Source organism: Canis lupus, chromosome 6, assembly GCF_003254725.2.
Source record: "Canis lupus dingo isolate Sandy chromosome 6, ASM325472v2, whole genome shotgun sequence".
Taxonomy (NCBI): Eukaryota; Metazoa; Chordata; class Mammalia; order Carnivora; family Canidae; genus Canis; species Canis lupus.
Genome location: NC_064248.1, coordinates 44,147,991 through 44,173,700, shown reverse-complemented (window position 1 = coordinate 44,173,700; position 25,710 = coordinate 44,147,991). Strand labels below are relative to the sequence as shown.

The following is a 25,710-nucleotide window of genomic DNA, read 5'->3' as shown; positions in this document are numbered from 1 at the left end:
GTGGCTGGTATGAAATCTGCTTTGGTTTTAATTCACCAAACCAATGGGCAGACCAGTTTTTCGTGTGCCATTTTTAGGTTTCAGAATTTCTTTTCTTACAAAAGGGGAAAGTGATGAAAGTTGTTTCACACGCATAATATTGGAAAAGAACTTACTGAGATTGGCAGGTTGTAAGTTTCTTCTCATCTTTCTGGGAATAGATAGATTCACATAGTATCAGTTCCATGAAAATTAAAGATGTGAGCTAAGGAAGAAGCCAGAATTGGTTTTCATTCTTTGACCTACTTTGAAACTGACTTCTAAAATATTAAATGAAGAATTGAGCTGGATATTGCTTCAGTACAAAGAAATAGCCCCTTTCCTTCCAGAAGGCTGAAGTCCATTGAGAGGTCTAGCAGCTCACATTATAATCAGGTCATGTCTGAATGGTGATTTTTCACCATTCCGTGTAACTTTTTGTTTCTTTCCTGTTATTTTCTTTTCTTCTCGGAAATGATAAGATGAAGAAATCAAATATGTTTCTGATCAGCTATGTCTCAGGGGAGAGGAGAATTCAATGTTCATGGTCAGGTCAACATAAGTTGCATAAGAAGCTGTGTGCGTGATAGAGAAAGTGAGCTAGTGGGCAATCTGAGGTTGGCTGTGATGCCTGGACTGCTCCTTATGGATTTTGATTTCAAAAATTTGAAGACTAAACATATCCACAATGTTGGGGAGTAATCATCAATGTGTCTACTGTCTGACTCGGGATAGCATTCTGTTTAGTTATCACTGGAGTCAGTGCTTTACTAGTGCCTAGCACAGTGTGAAGCATATAGGAGTACTTACTACATGCTTATTGAACTCAGCCTATGCTATATTTTTACAAATAATGTTTGTAGTTGATATTTATCAAGAACTTACATGGTGCTATGCACCTTACTAAACACTTAGTCTTTGTTCGTTCATGTCTTCAGTCATATCATTATCCTTATTTAACAGGTGGAGTAATAGAGGCAAGCAGTTAAATAACTTTTCCAACTAAGTAGTGAGAACAGGATATAAACCCAGGCAGTCTGACATGCATGTCCTACTCTTAAACCATTCCATAAATTCCACCCTAATTTCATTTGCAGTATGTGGGATAAAACCATCACGAAAACCTTTTTAAAAATCACATTTATGATTTGGACTATGAGCACAATACTATGATTTTGTTATTTAAAAAGCCTTTTATCTGAAATAACCTCAGAAAATTGGATTCTGTAAACAGAGTGTGTGGAATGTTGGAAATACACATTATGTGATGAGTGTCTTCATTCAGGGATAAGAGAACCAATCAACAGTGTTTGTTTCCATTCCTGCTTTCTTTTCCATTAACGTGTTCATATAAATGGAAATAAGCTGTTAGAAATCATACAGAGCGGAGTACATATTGTGTTCACCATCTAAAACCAGAATAATAAGTCAGCAACTGTTGGCTAGTTAACAAAACCATATTCTTGTGGGGGAGGTGTTGAGAAAAGTAGTTAGCATGATGCTTCTGATTTTTTTTAACAGTATCAATAACAACTGTTATATAGCCAACTGCCTCTATGCTGTCTCCACTCGGTTGTCTAGTAGGCATTTTAAACCTAACACATTTATTATAGAACTCCTGATTTCTTCTCCCCAAATGGATTTTGCCTGTAGTCTTTCCCATATCTATAAACAGCAGCTTATATTTATCTAGTTGCTCATGACAAAAAAAATCTAGGAATCCTCTTTAACTCCTTTATGTCCCTCACAACATATATCAACAAGTCCTGCTAGCCACACCTTCAAAAATCTATCCCAAATCAGATTACTTTCACCTTCTCTACTGCTGACAGCCAGGTCCCAACCAGCTTTATATCTAGGCTAGACCCCTGCAGTATTTCCTCACTGATCTCCTTGCTTCCAAACTCTTGCCCTGTTACTAAGTTCACGTATATTTTATATTTTAACATAGCTCATAATATGCATATAATATAGAAATACACATATAAATATATTATACAAATATAAAATATATAATTAAATATTATCTAATTATACAATATGATTATATAATATACATATAAAATTTTTAGTATCTGAACCAGTCAGGTCCCTTCCTTGTTCAACTTCTTCTCCGATTGTTGCATCCCATTGAGAATTAAATCTGAACTCTTACTACTGCCTGAAAGGTCCTATATAATCTGGCCCTTGAAAGCCTCTTTGATGTCCACTCTGATCACTCCCACCTTGCTCAGACCAGTCTGCCTGCAACATCTTGGTGTTCCACATAAATCTAAGTTTATTTTTGCCTTGTTGTTTGGATCCACATTCTCAAAATCTTCCCACAGCTCCTTCCCACCTTTTATTCAAGTCTCTGCTTAAAAAAACCTTTGTAAAGAAGCCTGTCTGACCACCTTATTTAAATAGCATCTCTTTCACACTCTTTATTCCTTTAGCCTGCTTAATTTTTCTTCATTGAACTTATGGTAGAAGGTGATATTCAAACTATTTAACTACTGGGATAGCCTCAACACGACACAATCAGAAAAAACATCAATGGGTATGCCTTACTGGGTACCATCTGACTAACCTCAGTTCTAATGATTAGCTATTTATTGTATTTTATACCGATCATTTATTTATGTCTCTTTTGTCCTCTGCAATATAAAATCCAGAGGGCAGGAGCTTTGCCTTGTGTCTGTGCATCCTAAGGCTTAACAAATATTTACTGAATGAATGAATGAGGTGCTAAAACAGAGATATGTTAATTTTATGACAGCATTCATATCAAAGATTATTGCTTTAATACACACATGGTCTTTACGCTATTTAGGCTATATTGGAGAGCCTTAATCTTGAAAGTATCATAAGCATTTTTTTTTTAGTTTTTTAAACTAAAAGTATATAAAAAATATAACAAATATATGTACAATCACCACTTAAAATTAACAATTATGATGTTATATTGTTTTCATTAGGATTTTATTTTATTTTTTTTTTTCATTAGGATTTTAAAAAATAAATAAACATTACTGACTGAGTGGAAACATCTTGTTTCCATCACCTGGTCCTTTTCTTGTCTCCCTTTTCAGAGGGAACCAGTATCATAAATGTGGCATATTTCCTTATAGTCCATATTTTTATATTTTTTATATTAAGCTTATATATTCATAAACAACTTATAGTTTTGACTTTGGATTTTTTAATGTTGCCATCTTGAAAAACACTGTAACTTTTTCATTCAGCTTTATTTTTGTAAATTATCTGTTTGATCTCTATGATCTAGTTCCTTCATATTAAAATGCTATCTATCCCATTGGATAAATATATTCTTCAATTGCGGGAATTTAGCAAGTTTTGTTTGTTTTTAGTTTTTTGTAATTATAAGCCGCTCCACAAGAAACATCTTCGTACCGAGATCTTGGTGCTTGTAAGCAAGAGTTGTGTTTTTTTGTTTTTTTGTTTTTTTGTTTTTTGTTTTTTGTTTTTTGTATATCTGGGTGCCAAGTGTGCACCCAGAAGCCAATCCATGGGCTATAGAGTATGGGCATTTTCATCAAATGTAGTTACCACTTTGCATTCCTACCAACAGATTATAAGAGTTCTTTAGAGTCTTGTGTTGTGTTGTTTACTCATGCGTTTCCTCTTGTTATGTAATGAAATATATTTAAGAAATTGTAGTGTTTTTTTGAAATTTATTTATCTATATGAGAGAAAGCACGAGTGGGTTGGGGGTGGGATGGGATGGGGGGAGGGGAAGAGGGAGAGGAGGAGAGAGAATCTCAAGCAGACTACATGCCCAGCATGGAGCCTGAATCAGGGCTCAATTTCTTGACACTGAGATCATGACCTCACTGAAACCAAGAGTCTGTTGCTCAATTGCCTGAGCCACCCAGATGCCCCTAGAAATCGGTTCTTTTATTGCCTTAGTTGTCAGGACACTCATAGTTGTATTTTATGATATATCATAGCAACCATAGTTAACTCAGGATTTTTGATAAAACTATACATTTCATGGCTCTTAATCTCTCATCTTTGTTTTAATTATTTAATAATTTTATAATAGTTTAATTATTTAATAGATAAAAAGTCACTTGGAAGTTGTATGAACATCACTAATGAATATTTATAACGGCGAATTGACAGGAGGAAGTGTGAAATTTGCAGTACTAAATATTGAGTTAAACTATAAACAAACTTCTTTGACTAGATCTTTTTTACAGAAACTTAAACAAATTTTAAGAGTAGTATCTTGCATCTCGTCACCTAAATTGAAAGGTATAGTTTGACCTGTACAACTTATACAAAAAAAAAAAAAATCACAGCTTAAAAATTATTTGTAATATTTGTATGTATGTGATCTTTTTTCCAAAATCACTGTTTTCATTACTGGAGTATAACAATAGCTGATGGTGCTTTTAAACTGGAAGTCTCCTTGCTTACTTTGCAAGATGATATATAAATATTGCCTCATCCATCACCAGAATGACTTGTCTCCTAGATGAAAACCTGAGGGTGATGTGTAACTGTAATAAATTTGGGCAGCAAGAGAAGGGTTCCATTTCCAATTAAAACCACAGCCAGGAAGTTTTCATTTATACTGACAATATAGTACACTGTGGGTACATATTTTATACATTTGCTTGTTTGTTTGGGACAAATTGGCATGGTTTTAGGAGTAGTAACTGTACTGTAAAGGAGTAGCTTTACACTTCTTTATGTCCTCCCAAGCAAGAGTCAATTGCCCCTTCTAGACAGGACGTTTCTGGGAACCGTGGGTCTTAGACATTTAGAACCAGTTATCTAACTTGGGAAAGTGCATGCCTTTAGAGATATTTTATTGGATTCAAACAGTCTGTACAAGTTCTAACTTAATCAAGTTATTTCACTTTTTTGTTTTGAGGGACAGTAAAATAATGATGTACTTAGCAAAGTGCCTGGCACATAGGATATCCCAAGATATTAATAATCTTTATCGTTGTGATTATCATTTCTGTTGATAAAAAAGTTAAAGGCATTATGATTCTCATTTTCTACTTTGAAGGAATCTTCTGAATGTTTTCCTTTTAGTTCCCATTTCTGTGAACTGTCTGGTCTTTCCTGATGTTACTAATGGTATCTAATAACTAACTGCTTATGAGGTTCTGGCTCTAAGCCAGGTATTTAAAATCAAAATAATTTCACAACTATGGTTTTAAAATAAATGATATGTATTCTAAATAACACAGTATTAAAATAATCATTCATGGATGCCGTGGCATTTGCATTGAGATTATAATGGATCAGTGTTTTAACAAATGCACTAGACAAGTCTAATGACAACATGACTGTCTAAAAACAAAAAGAAAATGTCAATAAAATAAATAACTATATGAAAATAAATAAAATTTTATTTTATTTAGTTTTTTAGAGAGAAAGATAGCATGCATGAACAGGGGGAAGGGCAGAGGGAGAGGAAGAGAAAGAATCTTGAGCTGCGCTCCAAGCCCAGCGCAGAACCTGACACGGGGCTTGATCTCACAACCCTTAGATCATGACCTGAGCCAAAACCAAGAGTCAGATGCCCAACTTATTGAGCATCCCAGGTCCCTCTGAAAGCTCATTTTATTAATCAGCTACTGGAATGGGCACAATGTGTTGTCTCTTATGGATGTTTTGAAACAAAAGAGAGAAATTAAGTATGGGAAATGAAAATGCTGGATCCCAAATCAATTTTTGTGGTTGCTGTATTATCCGCATTATCCCCTTCCTCAAAAGCCGCCAGCAGATCTCTACCTCCAACCCAGTCCTGATCAACAAAATGAAACATTATTAATTGCAGCCTTATTTACAGTAGCCAAGATATGGAAGCAACCTAAATATCTAACACTGGGTAGATAAATGTGAGATATGTAATGGAATGTTTTTCAGCCATAAAAAAGAATGAATCTTGTGATTTGTGACAACATAGATAAACCTTAGCGATCTTATACTAATAAAATGAGTGAAGTAGAGAAAGACAAATATCATATGATCTTTTTCACATGGAGAATCTAAAAGAGAAAGAAAAAAGAAAAAAAAAAAGTCTGTAGAAATAGAGAATAGATTGCCAGAGACTAGGAATGGGGGAAGGGTAAAATGGATGAAGGGGGTCAACGGGTACATAAAACTATATACATAAATATACATTATAATGTATATTTATATTATAAATATAGTTAGTTGCATGGCAACTATAATGAATAATACTGTATCACATGCATGAAAGTTGCTAAGAGAGTAGATCTTAAAAGTTCTCACCACAAGAAAAAAAGTTCTGTAACTATGTACAGTGACAGATGTTAACTAGACTTATTGTGGTGGTCCTTTTGCAGGATATATAAATATCGATTTATTATGTTGCACACCTGAAATTAATATAAGGTTATGTGTCAATTATACGTCTATTAAAAATAACATTATTAAGTGAAAGCTAGATCTGTAATTCTACTTGCTCCCATCATATTTTAGTATACATGGTCCTTGGATACAATGTGTTAAATTAGGGCAACCAGCAAGTTGTGTTACCAAAGCTATGGACTGGGAATTAGGAAGAGGTCCTGTTTCCAAGGAATTCATCCTTGCACCATGGCTTAAAAGGGAGAAAATAGGTTAGATGTCAGCCGCCGTCTACTACTTGGCATGGCTTCTCTGTGACGGGCACAACCTGCCCAGCTGTGTTTGCTAGTTTTGTGCGTTATGCAGATTTCACAGTTATAATCTGATCTTGTTTGTTTGTTTGATCTCACACTGCATTTTGGAATGAACACCACACATTGCAGAATAAGCTGTTGCAAGCCATAGGGAAACTTTATTTTATGGTATTGGGTGACAGAAGTACAAGTGTTAGTAATTTACCCAATTTATCAAATACTTATTGAGCATCTGTTATGCACAAGGTACTGAGCTAGGGTTGTAAAGATGAGCAAGACAGACACCTTTTCCCAACACTGTGAAGCTCATGAACAAAGGGAGGAAGAGACGCATGAGCCCAGGTTACCAATAATTACTACTGTGATGAATGTTCAAAGAAGAAATTAAAGTCCCTGTGAGGGCATGTAATCATAATGCTGGGGGTGATAGGAAAATAAAACTGGTTCTTCTTCAAGAAAGTCTGGATGTTGTCAAGTGTTGGATTTACTCAATGATGTTATACGTTTAGCTTATATATTCTTAGGCCTAATAAGCATAGAACTTTGTCATTGAAACTCCTACAGTAAAATGACGTCATCATCGCAAGACTAGAAATTTAACCTCGGCCTCATTTCCTCGTATTTTTAGTACAGTTTAAACACAAGATTTTTTAGACTTGGAACTGCCATGTGGTAGTAGGCAGTTTTCTTTAATGATGCATTTAGCACTTTGTTTTGTAATTATTGGTCACTTGACTGTCTTCCACAGTGGATCAGAAACTTCTTGAAGAACGGGGACAGAGCCTTGTTTTCTTTTATATCCCCAGCAATCAGTTTAGTGCCTGATACATAGGGGGCCCTTAATACATAACCATGGAGTGAAGCCTCTTTCTAACAGCGTGCTTTCCTAAATCTCTGCTCTGTCCATTTTTACTTTTTTTTTTGTCCCTCAATCATCTTTTCTGCCATGTTGACTCGTCTTTCTACTGTCCTTGCTATTATATTTATGATATCAAAGTAGCCTCATGCAGAATCTGGCAGGAGATGACCCTTGGGGGATATTTTGTAGGAATATTTAGTATTTTAAATATGGCATTCCCTCCAGTTCATTCAGTACTGCCCTGTGGTGGGCAAAAATGGGAGCTAATGACGACAAGCTAGCCTCTGCCTTCAAGAAGCTTTATAAAATAAACAGTTATTTCCAAAGAAGAGGAAAACAAGTGCTGTACAAGAGCTACATATAAAGAGCTGTGGGAACACAGAGGGAAGCAATTTATTCCAAACTCAGAGGGCTCAGTGGTAACTTCCTAGAGGAGGTGGCCTTTGAGCGGAGCTGTGAAGGAAGAGTAAACTGCTCTGAGAAGGAAGAAGAGAAGGGCATCACAGCGTAAGGAGACAAGCAAAGCCTTGTCTTTAGCTTTCCTTTTCAATAATTTCCTTTATGGATCTGTCTCAACAGTAACAAATGTTATGACGGTATCACCCATGAATTAATCTAAATCCTGCTCAGCTGTCCTTACGTTTCCCAGGACATAATACTGTAACATCATTTCTTACACTTGGCTTATTCTCCCACTCTCTAAGATATCAATCATTAAGCACAATTATGTAGGTGAAGGCACTTTATAACATGCAAAGTACTATATAAAATAGGGGAAAGTGCTATACAAGGCACTATAACTCTTACTATGTTATTTGCAAGCTCAGTGATCACAAATCATAGGTACTTAACAGATGATGCAGAGATTCAATTCAATAAATATTTATTGAAGCCTAACCAAGTAATTTTGGACAGGTTACCTATTTAAGCCTTCAGAGATCCAGGTTATTTAGCCTGTTTTTTTAGCATGAAGATTGACTGACATAATTAATTTTGAAACCCGTAAAACACGATATAAGAAAAAGTCACTATTAATACATACCAGACCGTTGGTTGGACTCAGGCCTTTGTCTACCAAAACCTTTGCTGGAGGGATGAGACTTACATATTTGAGATCTATAATAATACACAATAGGGCAGCCTGGGTGGCTCAGCGGTTTAGCGCCTCCTTCAGCCCAGGGCCTGATCCTGGAGACCCGGGATCGAGTCCCACGTCGGGCTCCCTGCATGGAGCCTGCTTCTCCCTCTGCCTGTGTCTCTGCCTCTCTCTCTCTCTCTCTCTCCCCCCCACCCCCCATGTTTCTCATAAATAAATAAATAAATAAAATCTTTAAAAAATAAATAACAATAGATGATTACATATCAAAGGCATGGATACTGTCATTAAGTATCCTGGGTTTGTGTCCTTATTCAGATGTAGGAAGAGTCAGAAAGATCACAGTGAACATAGAATTCAAATACAAGCAACTTAACCTTGCTTATGTCCATAAGCTCTGAGATAGAGAGGGTCTTCTGTAATCCTAGCCCAAACCTCAGTGTTCCTTCTTCTCCTAAAGTACTCGTTTAAGACTCTATGATGTGTTCACTGGCACACTGGGCTATTGGTTTTACCATTGTTTTCCAGTTAGAGACATTCATAAAACTGCTTAAATGCCTTTTTAAAATTTGCTTCATAATGTTCCAGAACAAATCTTAATAACTTCATGAGTCTGCCTACAGCCATCCTTAAAGTGACATGAATTTATGCATGATCGCCGAGAAGAACTTTATTCTGAAGGAATCTATCTGTAAATGGATAGATCAGTGTTACATTTTTCCCAGTTTATCTAACATTTGTAAAATGCAGTATTATTACATATAATTCATTATAATCAGTGTTAAATTCCTAAAGTGTCTGAAGTTCAAGTCCCAGGTTAATCATACTCAAAATTTATATTTGTATGAAAAATAACTTAAAAATGGTCTCATGCCTCTTGAGTAACGTTAATGCTCATATCCAGGTGGGAAAGCCCCATTTTGTAAATGCGAAAGCTGAGATTTGAAAAGGTGAATGACTTGCTCTAAGTCACAATAACTAATAAATAATCGCTGTTGAGTTATCACAGATTTGTAAAGTTAATAGTAATTTTTATTGAGCTTTCTCTACCAGGCATTGTATAAGTATGTAACGTGTAAATTTAATCTTTGATTGAAAGCTTGAGTGGATTTAGGAAGGATGTAAATATTTTGCCCTTGAGTTTTCATCAGAGTTTTTCAAAGCCATACTTTTTTTTCTTTTAATGGAAATATCTTTCGTTAGTTAAGTAAGCACTTGGCAATAGAACTTTGCAGTCATTATTGATGCTCCTTAGCTTGGGTTGTCATAAAGCCTATGAAAGGCTTTCACAGAAATAATGCTGGAACAGATTCCTCTGGGCTCCGTAGGATCAGAGGCATTGGGCTATTGACAAATTGATACCAGAAAAGAACTTTGAGATCTCTGGAGAAAGGGTAGCCTGCAATTTCACAGTATAACTAATGGGAGCTTTACTGTGAAAATAGAAGATTATGCATATAGTTGTAGTCTGAAATGAGGAAAGCAGTTCTCGAACATTGCTTCTGCTGGATTTTCTTTCCGTCTTTTCTTGAATGGAAGTCCACAATTATCATCGGAAATTATGGGTAAAGTTCTCATTTCCCTTTTAGAATAATGTCAAGGGGAAAAAAAGGCCTCAATACTAGATTCTAATATAAATAATTTTAGGAAGCTCTAAATTCATGTTTATAGTTTAGTAGTTACTAATCTAGAAAATAGATGTTTGGGAGATACATCCAATCTCTATGTTCGGGAGATAAATGCAAATCGTATTCCTCATTAATATTCTGGACAGCGTTAAATGTCTCTCTCTCTATAGAAACTTGCAGTATCTTTACTTTAACTTGACCACCTGCTTCCTCCTTCACCTGCTCATGAGCAGCTTTGCTCCCTTGAGGAAAATAGAAGTGGAACGACATTGAGGTGACATCTGCCAGGGTCAAAAAATAAACTCAGTAGTAAACCTATTTTAAAATCATTGTCTTTTGAATTTCAGCCTGGATGAATATAAGAATAAGCACATTATATAATCCCCCCCCCATATTTATAGCAATATCTTTGCTCTCTGTACTGTCTCCCTGAATCCTCCAATCTTGGTACAGGTCTGTCAGTCTCTCAACCACAGGAGGGCTGATTGTAGAAACGACCAGCAACAAAATCGTTAGAATTATCTTAAATACAAAATTAACCAAATGAACTAATTTTAAAGATGCATCATGTTTTTGCTAGCTCCAACTTGCCAAAACCATCACGAGGTCCTCCATATATTCAGGCAGACCTTTCTTCCTTCCAAACCCATACCCACATTTATTGGTATAGCAAAAATAAAATTAACCATTTCAAAGAATTTGATCTAGACGTGTATTCTTTGACCCCGTAGTTTATGTATCAACTCTGTTTTCTTGGATTGGGTAGATTTCAGAGTATTTTAGAGCTTTTAATTAAAGTATAATTAATGTACATTGTCATATTAGTTTCAGGTGTACAATATTATTCAACAAGTCTATATATTTCTCAATATACATCAAGATAAGTGTACTTTTAATCCCTTGTATCTATTTTACCCATCTCCCACCCACCTGCCCTCTAGCAACCACAGTTTGTCTTCTGTGTTTGAGTCTGGCTTTTATTATTTTTCCTTTTGTTGTTTTTTAATTTCCACAGTGTGTGAAATCATATGGTATTTATCTTTGTCTAACATGTCTCAGCATTATACCCTATAAGTCCATCCATGTTTTGTAAATGGAAGATTTCATTCTTTATTATGGCTGAATAATATCCCATAATATATATGTATAATATTCCATATATATATATACACACACACACACACACACACACATATATACCACTTTTTTATACACACCACATCTTTATTCACCTATCAATAGATGCCCTGGTTACTTTCATATTGTAAATTTTTTATTGTAAATTAAAAAAGCTATTGTAAATAATGCTGCAATAAACATAGGAGAGCATATATCTTTTTGAATTAGTGTCCTCATTGTTTTTTGGGTTGTTTTTTGGGGGGTTGGCTAAATACCCAGTAGTAGAATTATTGGATTATATAATAGTTCTATTTTTAATTTTTTGAGGAACTTCCAAACTGGTTTTCGCATTGGCTATACTAATTTGCATTCCCACCAATAATGCTTGAGGGTTCCTTTTTCTACACATCCTCACCAATACTTGTTGTTTCTTGTGTTGTTTTTTTATTTTAGCCATTCTGACAGACGTAAAGTGATTTGTCATTGTGGTTTTAATTTGCATTTTCCTGATGATTAGTGATGTTGAACATCTTTTCATGTGGCTATTGGCCATCTGTATGTCTTTGGAAAAATGTTTATTCAAGTCTCTGCCCATTTTAAATTGGAATTTGTGTATGTCTGTGTTGAGTTGTGTAGGTTCTTTATCCATTTTGGATATTAACCCCTTATCAGATGTATCATTTGCAAATATATTTCCCAATTCAGTAGGTTGTCTTTTTGTTTTGTTGATAGTTTCCTTTGCTGTGCAAAAGCTTTTATTTTAGTGTAGTCCCAGTAGTTTAAATTTGCTTTTGTTTCCCTTGCCTAAGGAGACATACCTAGAAAATGTTTCTATGGACAATGTCAAAGAAACACTACCCAATTTTTCCTAAGTTTTATGGTCTCAGGTCTCACATTTACATCTTTAATCTGTTATGAGTTTATTTTTGCATATGGTATGAGAAAATATGTCTAGTTTCATTCTTTTGCATGCAACTGTCCAGTTTTCCCAGTAACATTTGACACTGTCTTTTCTCCATTGTATACTTTTGTTTCCTTTCTTATAGATTAACTTACCCTAAGACTGCGTTTTTTTCTGGACTCTCTATTCTGTTCCATTGATCTATGTGTCAAAAATGAGTGATTTTTGTACCATTACCATACTGTTGTGATTACTACAGATTTGTAGTGTCTGTTGAAATCTTGAACTGTGATAATTCCAGCTTTGTTCTTTCCCAAAATTGCTTTGGCTATTCATGGTTCTTTGTGGTTCCATATAAATTTTAGGATTATTTGTTCTGGTTCTACGAAAAATGTTGAATTTTGATAGAGATTACATTAAATCTGTAGATTGCTTTGTGTAGTATGGATGTTTTAATAATATTTATTCTCCCAATCCATGAGTATGAAATATATTTGCATTTGTTTGTGTCATCTATAGTTTATTTCATCAGTGTTTCATAGTTTTCAGAATATAGTTCTTTTTCATATTTTTGGTTAAGTTTCTTCCTAGGATTCTTTGGTGTTACTGTAAGTGGGATGTTTTCTTAATTTCTCTTTCTGCTTCTTCAGTATTGGTGTATGAAAATGCAACAGATTTCTCTGTGTTAATTTTACATCTTGCAACTTTACTGATTTCACTTATCAGTTCTTTTCAGTGGAGTCTTTTGGGTTTTTTATATAGAGTATCATGTCATCTGCAAATAGTGAAAGTTTTATTCCTTTTTTTTTTTACCAATTTGGATGTCTTTAACTTTTTTTTCCCTATCTGATTGCTGTGGTTAGGACTTCCAGTACAGTGTTGAATAAAAGTGGCCAAAGTAGACTTGTCTTGTTCCTAATTTTAGAGGAAAATCTCTCAGTCTTTCACCATTCAATATTTTAGCTGTGGGCTTTACATATATGGTCTTTATTATGTTGAGATATGTTCCCTCTAAACCTACTCTATTGCAAATGTTTATCGTGAATAGATGTTGTGTTTTATCAAATGCTTTTTCTGCATTTGTTAAAATGATCATATGGTTTTTCTCCTTTCTCTTATTAATGTGATGTAACACATTGATTTGAAAGTATTGAACCATGCTATATCCCTGGAATGAATCCCACTCAATTGTGGTGAATGATTTTTTTTAAATGTATTGTTGGATTTGGCTTGCTAATATTTTGTTCAGGATATTTGCCCCTGTATTCATCAGCAATATTGTTCTCTATTTTTCTTTTATTGCAGTGTCTTTATTTGGTTTTAGTATAAAAGTAATGCTGGCTTCATAGAACAAATTTTGAGGTTTTCCTTCCTCTTCTATTTTTTGAATAGTATGAGAAAAGTAGGTATTACGTCTTTAAATGCTAGGACAGTGCACCTATGAAGCCACCTGGTCTTAGACTTTTATTTGTTGGGAGTTTTTTTTTATTATTATTATAGACTCAGTCTCATTGCAGTGATCAGTCTGTTCTATTTCTTCCTGTTCGGTTTTGGAAGATTATATATTTCTAGGCATTTATCCATTTCCTCTAAATTGTCCAATTTGTTGACATACAATTTTTCATAATATTTTATTATCCTTTGTATTTCTGTGATATCAGCTATTTTTTTCCTCTTCCATTTCTGATTTTGAGTTCTTTCTCTCTCTCCCTCCCTCCTTCCCTCCTTCTCCTTTTGATGAGTGTGGCTAAAAGTTTATCAATTTTGTTTATCTTTTCAAAGAACCAGATTCTGTTTTCATTGTTTTTATAGTTTCTATTTCATTTGTTTCTGCTCTAATCTTTATTATTTCCCTCCTTCTACTAGTTCTGGATTTTGTTTGTTCTTTTTCTAGCTCCTTTAGGTGTAAGGTTATGTTGTTTGAAATTTTTCTTGCTTCTTGAGAAAGGCCTGTAATGCTGTAATCTTACCTCTTAGAACAGCTCTTGCTGTGTCCCAAAGATTTTGGACCATTGTGTTTTCATTTTAATTTGTCTCCATGTATTTTTTTTTTTTTTTTTTTTGGTGGGGAGACAGTTCTGTTTATTGTCAATGAGGAAACAAAGTGTGGAGGTGCTCTATATAAGTGGTGATGAGATACAAAAGAGGGGTAGGTTGGAGAGAAAGTATAATACACAGCATTATTCTGAGTGAGCCCCAGCTCTTCATTCTAACACTTGAACCAGGAAAAGAGAGCCATCATTTTTCACTAAGGCTGCAGAAGCATAGAAACCTGACTCAATTTATCAGCTCCTACAGGGTAGGCAGAGAAAGAGGCTATTCTAATACATCTTGAATACATCTTACATCACACAATGGTGATGTAAGAGGCCAGTTGTGGTTTGTTGGGAGTCCTCAAGTCCAGAGCATAATGAGTGCTGAGGACAGTCCACAGTTGCAGTGGTGGCTGGTCCCAGCTCCTTAGGTGCTGGGCTTCTCTTGATTCTCAATGATAAATTGGTCAGTCAAATACAGTTGCCAATGTGGACCTGTCAATGAACTATTCCAAGGTCTCTTTTGGCTTTTTTCACTAAGGTTTGAATTTCTGCAGTATCCTTTACTTTTTATTTTCTCTGAAGCCATGCCTTATCCCCCTGACAGCATAAATTCTGCAACTGTAGGTGATGAAATGCTTGTTCTCTCTCAGCATTGCCTAGTACAGATCTAATACTTGTGTGCAGATGGAGGCTGCCATTTTGGAAGAAAAATAAATAAAGAAATGGATCCTCTTTGAGGTGGTCCGAGTTTAACCTAACTCACAAAACTTCAGTCTATGTAACACCATAAATGAAATAAAATAAAAAGAAACAGGGCTCAGTTTTTATAGCAGGCAGGGCCTCAGCCTTGGTGAGGACTGATCCTCCATGAATTGTTTTATTTCTTTTTTGATTTCTTGGTTGATACATTCATTGTTTAGTAGCATGTTATTTAGTCTCCATGTATTTGTATTCTTTCCAGATTTTTTTCCAGAGTTTCTTGAAATGTGGTGGGATTGTCTTTATAATAATGGAATCTTAAGGGGTGTACATTTCTGTAAGGTCTTACCTTCCTGGAAGAAGGCAAGTTTATAACTGAGCAGGAATCTATGATAATTTGAATGGAGCAATACTAGTTCTGACAGGATTGGCCCTTGGGCAAACTAACTGGGCGTAGGAACAGTTCCAATTGCTGCTTATTCTTTTGCCTGGTCCTTACGACCATCCTTCATAGGATTCACCCTCTTAGTGCCTAAAGTGAGAATTGGGAACCTCTAAGGGATAAGGTCTTATAGAAATAGTTTATGCTGCTACCTCTTCTATAGATATCTACATTCTTATAGGATCACATAAAGAAGTGAATTACTATCTAATAAAATTTTAAATGGTGAGCTGTCCATTTTAGGTCAAGGAGTACTTTTTACTCTCTCTTCTTTCTGATACAACACCCAAGCCACTTTATAATAGCCTGTTGTATCAAAGTCCAACCGGAGAAGCAGAACTAGTAGTAGATATATATTAAGAAAAGTATTACAAAGAATTGGTCTATGTGATTATAGAGGCTAGCTAAGCAAGTCGGGAATTATAAGGCAGACTGTCAGAAAGGGCAGACTTGAACTCTCAGGCATGTTCTGAAGTTACTTTCCATAGACACACTTCTTCAGGAAAGCTTTGCCTCTGGTCTTATAGCCTTTCCGCTGACTGAATTAGGCCCATCCAGACTATCTAGAATAATTCCCTTACTTAAAAGTCAACTGATGGTGGACTTTAATCACATCTATAAAATACCTCCATTAGCAACATCTAAATTAATGTTTGAATAACTGGTGACTGTAGCTTAGTGAGTTGACACTTCAGAGACTATTACATTTGCTTTTTAAGAAAACTGTTTCCAAAGCATTTAGCTATTTAGATTTCTTAGGTAAAAATATACTCTAAGACATAAAAAAAAGTACGTTAAAGGGATATTGGAGCCTAGAGAACATAAATCATTTCTCTTTTTTGGGGTGCTCTCTTTTGGGGGCCATGTCTATGTCATAATTCAAAAATTCAAGTTAATGACAAATTTCAATACCCATGCAACATTATATTTATCTTTATGATCATCTTCTATGATAATTTAATAGGATAATTTAGCAGCCTTAATGAATGACAAATCAACTAATTACAAGCAAAAATTATTGTTACTGATGATGTTGGTAAAAAAGTAATTACTTAAATGGCAGATAGAGTATCATTAAGGTTAATAACCAGATACAAACTGAACATAATTATTATTTTTTTTTTGTCTGAACATAATTATTGATGCTGAAAATCAAAACCAGTTGGAAATGAATTAATTGGATGTACCATTTGCTATTATTTATGTTTTGTTTTAAAAACAGCTATTATAGGTCAGGTTTAGAAAACAAATTATAATTTATCAAGTAACCTTTGCTGACCCCAAAATAAAATAATAAGCAACTGTTTTTCACATTATGAAATATACCTAGGCTCTTAATTCCTATTTCTTTTTTCTTGGAATTTTTTAATGAGAATAGATAATTAATAATGGGACCATTATTACTTGTTGCATCATACAAATATTGAGTGTCTTCACCCACATTTTAATAAGACAAAATTTCATTATGTTGAAATGTAGCCTTTAGTATGTGAATAAAGTCAGATTGACTGGTCTTATTTTGTCAGTTTAAAACCAGATACATTTTTTAGCATGACATTTCTGTATTTTCAAATCAATACCATACTCTGTGCCCTTTTTAATATTTAAAAATATAAATGGCTTAGTTATTGATGTTTGAAAATGCTCAGCAAATATTTAAATTTTTTTTCTCATTATGTACATGTTTAACTACACCACTTCCTAATTTTCTCTATCCGTTCTGTACCAGCTCAGAGTTTTGGACTTAGATTCCTTCTATCTTGTAGCAAACACCTTTTTCTCTTCCCTACTGGGCTTTCACAGTCTTCTCAAAATCATTGGCAGAAAGCCCTAAAAGGAGGTTTAAGATTTGGGATTAAGTTTTTTCTTCCCTCAAGGTATCTGGCTCCCTCAAAGACGTTGGGTTGGTTTTGAGTCTCTGTACCTTGCCATTGTGTGCCCTAGCAGGGCTGTTCCCTGGCTGTTCTTTGCCAAGCTTCTGTGGGACTCTGCAACTGCCGTAGTGCTCAGCGTTAGTCACTACACACCTGCTGCATCTATCACTTTAAACTCCATTACCCTGCCCCTCATAGACAAAAGTGACCACCCGCCCTCTGAAGACTACAGTATTTCCAGAGACTCTAATGTGACAGTGATTAACCTTGTCCAAGTCAGTATGGTTGCCCAAGGCTGACTATATACTCATCACTGATTTTCTAGTCTCACATTCACATAGGGACATAGAAATACTTTTATCAACAGCCTGGATTTTTCTGGGGAAGTGGATAAGGGAGGGGAAATTGTGAATGAGAGACCCAGGACTCTTTAGAAGCAGATTTTAACTTATTCTTCAGTATCTTGCTTTCCTTCCTTTACCAACTTGACAATCTATTTTTTTTTAATTTTTATTTATTTATGATAGTCACAGAGAGAGAGAGAGGCAGAGACATAGGCAGAGGGAGAAGCAGGCTCCATGCACCGGGAGCCTGATGTGGGATTCGATCCCAGGTCTCCAGGATCGCGCCCTGAGCCAAAGGCAGGCGCTAAACCGCTGTGCCACCCAGGGTTCCCCCAACTTGACAATCTAGTATACATGCTATTTATTTGCTTTAGTGGTTATATGTTCTTTAGATAGCCATGTGACTGCTCAGCAAGAATTTTGCTTGTTTAATTCTCAGACAATTATGTGGTAGGTATTATTTTCCTTATTTGCATCTTGAGAACACTGAGACTCCAAGAAGTCAAATAGCTTTGTGTGTCATCACAAAGCCAGTACAGACTGAGGTGGGATTCATCCCTAATTCCAAAACCTATATTCTTCCAAGAGAATTCTTGGGGACTTTGCAATAATATATTAAAAGCTAACTTATAATGAATGATGACTGTTTTTGAGGCACTATTGTAAGAACTTTTAATGTGCTAACTCATAACAACTCCAATAATTAGGTAATATGTTAGCTCCATTTTTCAAATGAGGAGGGTGAAGCAGAGAGAAGTTATGTTATTGCCCAAAGCCACACAATTAGCAAAAATCTTGGCAGTCTGGTTTAAACTTTTATGTTTAAGTTGTATGCTCTGGCATAATTAATGAAGTCAAAATTCCAGAATCCAAGACTTAAAATTGTTTTGACTATACTGTCACTAGGAAAGAAAAGTGACCAGGCATTTGGTTCAGCCATTCTTGGAATGTGACAACCATTGGCTTTGCTTTTAACACTTGTCTTAAGAGGAAATGGAATTTTTGTAAAATCAATTTGATTAAGGGTTTGCCTTAAATTATAGACTGCTTTTTCCATATCCTCTTACTGGGGATCTCATAAACATAAATTCACTAGTTGATGCTTAAAAACAAACCAAAAAACCCCAAAAAACAAAAGAACCCATAAACAAACAAAAAAACTAGCATTTTAAAAAGCAATAGGTCCTTGACAGAATATTTATGGTATGTGAAAATAATTTTTCTTGGAAATTCTTAAACCAGAGAACTTGGTAGTATCTTTCTTCAATCTATATGCTATGAACTTGACTTTTGAGAACAGCTGACTTTCTAGAAAAGTCACTCATTCAGTAGAGAAGACTTTCCTGTTTCCAGATTGGTATGAAATTGGTATAGGAGAGCTCAGTAATAAATTAACTGGTCCATAAGAACATCATAATGGCTCTGTAGTAGGAATTGAAATTATACTTCACTTCTAAGCCACTATATGATATTTATCAAAGAATAAAAGTAGCAATGCTTCAAAGATTTACTGAGATATATCCAGCCAGGATGCTTTTTTTCCAGTGCACCTTAAAAAATCTCCTCAAATTCACTATTCTAAGAGTCTTTTCCATTTTCTATTTTGTTCCTTTACCCCCCTATGCTCTTTTATTTTATTTTTCTAGAGTTGGATACAGTATAGTCTAGAATACAGAAAGACTTGGGATTCTTTAGAAATACTAATTTCCAAGCCTTGGTTGAAAGGGATTGGTGTTTCTCTTTTTCAGTAATAGGTAAATTAAATATCCTATACTTCAGTTTATTTGTTTTTCTTTGCTTGTTTGTTTGTTTGTTTGAGTCAGTGTTTCTTTGACAACAAAATATGACCTGCAACACTGCTTTTCCTGAAACCCACATCTTTCAATAATGCTCCTGCACACCTGCTACCTTGGGAGTAAAGGTTTTATAGCTCTCTGGATGTTAAGGAAGACCATACCTACCTAGTGAAAGTAGTATGAGGTGTTTAAGTTTATTTAGAGCAATGAGATAAAATGAGAAAACAATCATAGCCTTTATTCTTGCCCACCATTCTAAGATAGATAAGCAAATCTTAAGCATCAAAAGACTTCATTTTCAGATTGTTTATTCTTAGTCCTGGAAGAGAGATTTGAGTTTTAGAATTCCATTTCTGTAGAAATTAAATCCCATTTTAATTCCTTCAGAATTTTCTGATCTTGATGAATCAGTGTATTACAGTAGTCAATACTACTGTTAGGGGAGGAAAATTGAGTCCTGTTCAGGATTAATGTGGCATAAAAAGTAGTATGTACCATATCTCACTGCAGAAGGATGTCAGGATTGTTTTTATTTGATCTTGAGATTTCAGTCTCCTAAACAAACAATAATTTTAATGCAATCACTACAATAATATATAAATCTATATTTGAATCATCTCTATCTACTTAATGGTGGCATTTGTTGAGTGTTTCTTGCTACATTTTCTGTTCTTTATAATAACTCTGTAAGGTGCCTATCACTTTCCTCAACTTATAAATGAATAAAAGGATCAAAGAAGTTCAGTAACTTGTCCAGGGACACACTGCTGCTGTTTGAGCTGAATTCCCTGAATTTCTACTGTGGAATCCAGCAATTTCGTTGGATGTTTGCCTTTAGTTTTTTGTACTAAAATATATGTCTTCTTGCTTATTTTCTTAATTCTTTGCTTTTTCATCTCCCTCCTTCTTTTATGACCGTTCTTAGAAGGACTTTTGTTTTGCTGTAGATGCCATAGTGAGCTATAGTCTATTTTTATTGCTAAAGCTTTCCTTGACCACCCCCTTGCTCCTGTCCTTGGCTGATTTTTATGGCCTTCCAAAGTGTTCCCAAAACATCCTGTCTATGCTGTGATAGCACTTACTACACTATACTGTGATCTCCTATTTGTTTATGTAGTCACCTATTAGAGCAAGAACCTCACTCTCTGCAGGGGTGTTTTTAAGAAATGCCAATGTTTGAATCCTACAGAAGTTATTAAACTAGCTCGGACCTTCACTGCCAAAAATTAATGGCTAACTGTGACTCAAAGCCAAATATATGATTCCAAACACTGTTTTCTTAACCATTATATTCTGCTGCTTTGCAGATATTTTTGAAAAATGTAAATACTAAAAATCAATCATTTAAATGAATTTGGATATTCTGTTTTGCAACAAGCTTCTTTTATTTTTAATTTTGTATTTAATATTTCTATTAAGTAGAAACTTGTACAGTATAGGTGAAATGGAAGTAAATTTAAGCCTATTTCCCTTGAAGTGACTAAGTTTCGTAGATGATACTTTCACAAAATAAAAAGCAGATGATACTTTCACAAAATAAAAAGCACTTGAAAAAAAATATATATTGAAAAATATATTAAACATATTAAAACAATATTTTAAAAAAAGAAATGCCAGTGTTTGGGATCTGCCTTTGGAGGTGAAGTTCACAGATTGTTTAATTGCTCAAGTAGTTTTAATACAAATTCAGAGTCGAGAATGAAATATTAGCCTATACATTTTTCAAGGGCAAGGATAATTCAGCCATATTTATGGAATTTAGTACCATCCCTGATACGTAACAGATACTTAATAAATAGTGGTTGCTTGAATGAGTGAATGAATGAACTTCAAAATGACCTATGTTGTTGCAATATAAATAGTTTATTTATTTCCTTGATTAATGTATGGTTGATGAATGCATGAATGCTGGAATACCATTAAGTAATCAAGAGCATTTATAATACTAGCTTTCAATTCAGCTAGTGCTTTCTGAATTTTGCAACTAAACTGTTACTTGTCTGGCAGTAGTTCTAGGATGCTTCATTAAAAACTCTAAACTCAAGAAGAAGTAGTTTATTGGGATGAATAAAGTATAGCAATACTGCAAGCAGAATATAAGGTTTCTTTTTGAGTCCATCCTGGGTTTTTGAAGGATCTTTACATACTGATATGTTATATCCTGCTCAGTTTGTGTTGGAAAGCAAAAGGCATTATAGAATTCAGCAATCTGCCAAGGGATCCTGGCACTAGCACATACCCGGCTACTGCCTTGGGCAACTTAATAGGAGAAATTGATTGCTACCCTAGGTAGCCATCAGGATATTACTAGATTTCTTAGAGCCGTAAGAACATTAAGTGGGGTTTTCAGAACTGTAATATATCCTTTAGGTCTCATTTCAATGGCAATCAATGCTCAGAGTCCCCCTTTCAAAGCACTAGAAAACATACTGGTATAATTAATGTCACTGATGTATTGTTTTTCCTTTTCCTTTCTGTTTGTTGTGTTTTTTTGTCCTAAGAGAGTTAGCCAAGTTACAAGACAGATGTCTTCTATGAAAAACTATTACGTAATTTGAAACAAAACGCCAGTCTCTAATTATAGTGAGGTACAGGGGGACATTGAGTAAATTTGCTTGAATGAGATCAATCATAGAAATTCTCTAGGGCACCATATTTCAACTTGGCATGCAAATTCCAAACTCATTTACAATAGGCATGGTGAGAACCACAAGAAGTTCTAAGGCCAGTTGGGAAAGATTCATAACTTTGTCAGTTGGTTATGTTCTGCATAGGATCATAAGTAATTTTAGTGTTGACAAGTACAGATTCTTGCTGGGGGCAGTTTGAAATTAAATTCAGCAATTCAGGACAAATCAATAGCTACTTATTGAGGACCCTCTATTTTCAAGGCCAGGCATTGAGAGAGAAAGGAAGTTGAGGAAGACAAGGTTCCTACCCTCAAAGAACTTTCTGTGGCATTAGAAAGCTGCAGCTTTTGATTCTAAAATAAAGCCTTGATGCAAAGAAACTAATGGCTTATAGAGTAGCATGATGGTAGGGGAGATTGATTTAGGGGAAGTCAAATGGTTGCCCATTCCCTGTGGATACTCTCTTTCCCCATTAACTGGAGTCAGCAACTTATTTGATACGGGAAATACTGGAGTCCCTGCTTATCTGTGGGGGGATATGTTCCAAGACCTCCAGTGGATACCTAAAACCATAGATAGCACTGAACCCAATGGTTTTTCCTAAACATATGCAGCTATGTTAAAGTTAAATTTATAAATTAGTAACAGTAAGAGATTAACAATAATTCAAATAAAATAGAACAATTACAACAATATACCATAATAAAAGTTATGTGAATGTGTTTTTTCTCTCTCAAAATATCTTATTATACTGTACTTACCTTCATTCTTGTGATCATGAGAGATGATAAAATGTCTATGTGATGAGATGAAGTGAGGGGAATGTCGTAGACATCGTGACATAGCATTAGGCTACTGTTGACCTTCTGATGATATGTCAGAAGGGAGATGGCATCTGCTTCCAAACTGCAGTTGGCCAAGGGTAACCAAAACCTCAGAAAGCAAAACCATCCCCCCACCAACCCCCCTTCTGGTAACCATCAGTTCTCTATTCTTAAGAGTCTGTTTATTTCTTGTGATAAGAACTTTGAGATCCATTTTATTAGCAACTTCTGAATATACAACACAGTATTACTAACTATAGTTACACTCTGCACATTAGATCTTGTGAGTTTTTGCTTTGTTTCTTGCATTATATATATATTTCACCATATCCTCACATTTATCATGCTGCTCTATCTCTTACATGCCCGACTCATGCTTAGCACTTCTTTTCGTTGTTTTCCTAGGTTGACCCACAGTATCCTAAATTCCATATCTTTGTAATTTTTGTTTTATCTTCATTTTGCTAGAATATAGGTTCAAATAACTAGCAAATAAAAAGTGTATTGTGTGTTTAAAACTCTCCCTCTTCTACCTTCACTGTGATTGATAGGTTGACCATAAAACTCTAAGTTAAAAATATTTTTGTTTATAATTCTAAGGGCATAGTTTGACCCAGGGCTGCTGAAAGGGATACTTTTTTTCTTTTCTTCACATATTTTTTCTCTCTTGTATTTGGTGGCACTAAGTTAGGCCATGATAACATACAATACCCAAATCTCAGTAGGATGTCACATGTTAGCTGTGATATCTCTGTCTTGACCTCATTTGTCTTCTAAGTATGGGATTTACATTAAAGAAGTAGTCACTTCCAGAGAAAGCTCAACTCTTGACAAGAGAAAGGAATTATTATAGAACAAAATGTTGACACTTAAAGCTCCTTCTTATGTTATTTCCACTCACATTCAAGCCAGTCACATGTCCAAGCCTGACACCAATGGAGCAGGAATCACTCCCTCCAACAGTCTTCCTTTAGCATCCCACTCCCCATCCCATAGGAAGGAGCTTGAGGAAAGGGCCCTGAAGGATGGGCCACATGGAGAGGGAGAGTGAATGAGTAGAAACAATAATATACTGCATTTTAGAGTTTTAGAACTTTCTTTTTATGCTTAGAGTTCTGAAATATTACAATTATGTATTGAGATGGTTATTTTATCCATCCATTATGCTGGGAACTTGGTGGATACAAAGACTCATATCCTTCTGTGGGAAAGATTCCTCGATTAGTTCTTTAATAAATTCTTCCTGTTTTTCACTCATTCTTCCTAGAAGTTGAACCACCTGACTTGCTTTTATATGTATCTTTTAATCTTTTTTTAGTTTTTAGACATATGTTCCATTATTTTATCTTTTTGCCTTAAGACATTTTTCTTTCTTTTTTTAAAGATTTTTATTTATTTATTCATGAGAGACCAAGAGAGAGTCAGAGACACAGGCAGAGGGAGGAACAGGCTTCCTGCCCAGATTCTGTTGCGGATTCAATCCCAGGACCCCGGGGGTCATGACCTGAGCCAAAGACAGACACTCAACCACTGAGCCACTCAGGTGCCCCTGCCTTATACATTTTTTGAGGCATTTATTTTCAATTGATCTTTAAAAAAATTGACAATAATAAATTATTGTTCTGATTTTTATTTTCTCAAAATATTCTGTTCTTGTTTTACAAATATAAAATTTTCTTGAATCTCTGAGTGGATGAATTTGATTATTTTAATATCCTTTTATATTTCCTGAATTATCTCCATTTCTCTATGTGTACTTCTTGCTTGTTTATCTTGATTCTCTTTAACAGAATTTCTGACTAGAACCACTGTGAGGGAATAGGCCTAGTTTTGCTTTAGGAAATAGCATGTCTGGTGATGACTGTCTGATACACAAGAATACCAAGGCTCCACCTTGAGACTGCAGTATCCACACAGAAGCCTTACCTTTGCCCGGACAGTTACCTCAAGTTTTTCTAACTCTTACCAGCTACAATCCAGACAGTGTCATATATTTTCCTTTCCAAAGACATAAACATGGATTAATACCCATGCTTGGGAACAAGATAGGAAATGCAATGAAGTGCCTGCTTCTTTTTGAAGATCCCATTAAGAAATGAAAATGTATTTGCATTTCTATAAGGTTGGGAATTTCACAAAGCTTGTATTTTATACTGGTGTGGGAGACTCAATCAACCCTTTGACTTAGGAAGCATAATAATTAGGCTGGTCTGCTTCTCTATGCTCTTTCTCAATGTCAGTGTGAATGTTAGATGATTTGATGAAGGGCCCTAAAGCACAGCTTTCACATTTTTTTTTTAATCTAAAATTAACGGTAATGCATTTTACATTAAGACTCAGTAAACACATATAAACATAAATATGCATTTAACAGAAATAAAAATTCACAAAATGCCATAGTATATACAAACAAATTTTATATTTTCTTTTCTATTTCAGATATTAAAATTCTGATCAAGACTTACTAAATGAGTTTTATGTCTCACAAATAATTTTATAGTATATAAAACAGTACCATAGAAATCCTATGAAGTAAATAAAAATGTTCTCTGGCTTTTCAAATAAATGTCACAAATTCTCTACTCTAAAGATACTTTATAAACATTATTTTAAAACTTGGAGTCTTGTTACGTGTGTTTAACATAACAATTCTTAGCAAGCTTTGTTATCTGGGTATTTTCACCAAAATTCAAACTTGGAAGAAAACCTATAAAACTAAAGTTCAGAAGTGACCCAATGATTGCTTAGTATAATGATGGATATATGGGGTCATCGTCTTAACCTAAGGTATTGT

General features: G+C 34.9%; 1 protein-coding gene and 1 pseudogene across 1 annotated transcript in view; one reads left to right on the top strand and one right to left on the bottom strand.

Moving 5' to 3' along the window:
- The window catches only part of NTNG1 (netrin G1), a 308,746-nt gene that overhangs the window by 18,141 nt on the left and 264,895 nt on the right, over positions 1-25,710 (top strand). The window lies entirely within an intron of this gene.
- On the bottom strand, positions 14,732-15,005 carry LOC112640750 (LYR motif-containing protein 4-like; annotated as a pseudogene).